Source organism: Otolemur garnettii, unplaced genomic scaffold, assembly GCF_000181295.1.
Source record: "Otolemur garnettii isolate 467f Iridium unplaced genomic scaffold, OtoGar3 scaffold00002, whole genome shotgun sequence".
Taxonomy (NCBI): domain Eukaryota; kingdom Metazoa; phylum Chordata; class Mammalia; order Primates; family Galagidae; genus Otolemur; species Otolemur garnettii.
Genome location: NW_003852397.1, coordinates 51,500,623 through 51,504,053, shown reverse-complemented (window position 1 = coordinate 51,504,053; position 3,431 = coordinate 51,500,623).

The following is a 3,431-nucleotide window of genomic DNA, read 5'->3' as shown; positions in this document are numbered from 1 at the left end:
ATGAGATGAGAAAGCATAAATGTATGCAACCGTAGATGGGAAATAACATTAAAAGAGAAAAAATATCATCATGTGGTTTATTCTTGGTCCCTAAGGTTTTCTTTCTCCCTTGCTGTTTTCCATAGGTGATTATTTTGAGACCAGGCATAGGGGAATTTAAAACATGTTCATGCAGAACAGAGCACATACTATCATACGTGTACTATCCCTCATGTTGTTTTCTTTGTCGGGATAAATAGTAATAGAGGAACCTTGAAGTAACTGAACTTCAACAGCAATGCTACTTAGATTTGTCCTGTGCTTTCTGAGAGAGGAAAAAGAAAGAAAATAAAAAGGCATGCAAGGAAAACATTAGTGAGTTTGTGAGCACTTTACTGTAGGTCATCTATTTAATTGTGGATCTCATGGATAATCAACATACAGACTTGGTCTAAGGCTTGTTGTTTGTTCATGATGACACACTGAAGCATCCTTGTCGCAATAGAACATATATACCCATCACTTCTATTTATTTTTGAGAAATAATTTAACTCTTACTACCATTGCCTCATTTTAAAATTCCACATGCATTTTTTTTAATTACTACTCATTTTTGAAGTCCCCATTCCTCCTCCTTGGGTACAGGTTGGCAATGTTCTCTGGCTGGCCTTGTTTACTTGTCCATCTGTCATCAGCATTCATCATTTTACCACGAATATTATGATGGTTCTGGTTGCAAGATTTTAACTTCTGCACCCCCTCATTTAGATTACAACTGTAAAATAGAACTTTATGGAGTGTGCAGGCCAAAAGCACAGCTAGGGATAGGTGCTAGGGATATAAACATAAAAAGATGGAAATCTAGTTTTTCAACTGTATTCAGTCTTCTCAGTTCTAGTTTCTTCTAAGATTTTCTTCAGAGTTATGAGGGTGAATGTGAAAGAGGGATAGTATTTTTTTTATACTTATTTCCAGCCTGTTTCACAGATATAGCAAGTTAAATGTGATATTTTCTGATTTCCTACAAAAAAAATGGTGACTCACTCTGAATTGGTGGTCTCTAAGTCTGATTCTGTGTGCTCATTAAATTCGTAGTTCATAGTTAGGGAAAGCTATGTACAAATCACTGAAAGAAGAAATAATCCAAAATCATTTCTATTTAGTTTAGATAGTTGTTTCATGATATTGTTTATTTGCCTGTTTAGTCCCTTCAGAGATTATCCAGAGTATCATGCAGCAGGATCTGCAACCTATTTATACTTCTGCTCTTACCAAACACATCACATCCCCCAGATTTTCCCATGGAACACATGTCTATGAACATATTCTATCAAAAGAACAAATAACAACAAAAAAATTCCTTGTTAGCTGTGTTAAATATATTATATATTTCTCTTCACAATCAAAAGAGAATTTTATCTTACTAGTGTCCTATAGAGCTAGTGTTTAATGAAACATCTGTTGGTTAGGGCCAAAATCAAAGTTATTTTCTTTGCTCTCACAGTGATCACACTTCAGTGAAAGTTACCAAGTAAGTGTCTCCAAGGATGGAAGTCTTGTACATTTTTGTAAACCACACAATTCCTACCTTACATTTTTATAGGAAAAAAAAAAAGACAATTATGAGTGGGCAGATGTATAAACCTGGTTATGATTAGAACCTAGAAATGCATACTTGCTCTGAAAATAAGTCTTGAGTTATTGAGCTTACCACATTGGACTTTTACATTATTAAAGAACCCAAAAAAATTCACCAGAAAAAAAATAGACCAACGGCATACCATCTTTTATCCATCAGCCACACTAAATTCTAAACTATGTTTCAGAGATTTTGTGTATCTTCTCCATCCTGAGTACTTGGATTTGTCTTATATTTATAGTTAACAGAGGAAATGTCTGATTGGTGTGGTAGACTTCGTGGCTAAGATAGCCAATGGCTCCACTGTATACATGAGGTAGCTAAGTCCCAGATGATACACTGGATTTGTCTGAGGTCACAAGGAAATATTTTAAGAGAGGTGCCTTGTACTTTTTCCTGTGTATACAGCAGTCAGAACATTTAATAAGAAATTTGATATGTTAATTTATTAAACAGTATTTATATCAATACCTTATCTTAAAAGCAACATTTTAGATAGGCCAACTTTAAAAAGCCTATTATTTTAAGACTTAATGGAAAGAGAAATTTCCCTACTCATTAATTAATTAGATTACTACATAACTTACTAAGAAATAATCTTTATTATATCTAGTTTACAAAAGAGGATCAGTTGCAGTTATCCATGAGAGACTGTAGGTGTGAAAGCGAAAGTGAGTCAATGACAGAGATTCATCAGCCCTAGACAACCTTACTTCAGGTGACAGATTCCAATATGCATTGCACAAAAAGGGGACATCTCACCCTTAAAGTTTAAACTGAAAGGATAGAAGATAGCATTAGTAAAGTGGCTTCCACATTATTTTCAGAAAAATAAGGGTAAATAAATAGCTTATGTGAAAAAAAGACTGGTTATTTACCTCAGTAGAAAGTAGAATATGTCAGGCAGGATGGCTTATATCTATAGTACTAGCACTTTGGAAGACCAAGGCAGGAGGATCACTTAAGGCCAGGAGTTTGAGACCTGCCTCCCGACCAATGTAGCAAGACCTTGTCTCTACATTAACAAAAAAGAAAAAAAAGAAAGAAAGAAAAAAAAGAAAAGAAAAAAGAAAGAAAAGAAAGAAAAATTAACAAAGCATGGTAGCATATACCTGTCTGTAGCGTAGCTACTTGGGAAAATGCAGAAGGATCCCTTGAGCCCAGGAATTTGAAGTCAAAGTGAGCTTATGAAGATACCATAGCACTCTATTCTGGGCAACAGAGGGAGACACTGTCTCAAAAAAAGAAAAATAGATTGTGAGAATTTTGATATATATATATATATATATACATATATACACATATATGGAAAAATAAAAGAATAGGAGAGAAATAGAGAAATATATAATAATTGTGATAGTTTTTAACATATATCTCAATCTCTGAAAAATAAAAAATAAACATAAAAATAGGCCCTTTCTTTCTTTCTTTCTTTCTTTCTTTCTTTCTTTCTTTTTTTGAGACAGATTCACACTTCTGTCCCCTCACTGGAGTGCCATCACATCATAGTTCAAAGAAAGCTCAAATTCTTGGGCTTAAGTAATCCTCTTTGCCTCAGCCTCCCAAGTAGCTGGGACCATAGGTGCCTGCCACTTTGCCTAGCTATTTTTAGAGATGAGGTCTTGCTCTTGCTCAGGCTGGTCTTGAACTCCTGAGCTCAAACAATCCACCCTCTTCTGCCTCCCAGAGTGCTAGGATTAAAAAAATGATCCCCTGTGCCCAAAAAATAGAATGGATTTTATAACAGGGTAATCTATAATGATCTTTAATGGCTAAATAACATTTTCTAATGCCAATAATTTTTTTTTCCTTG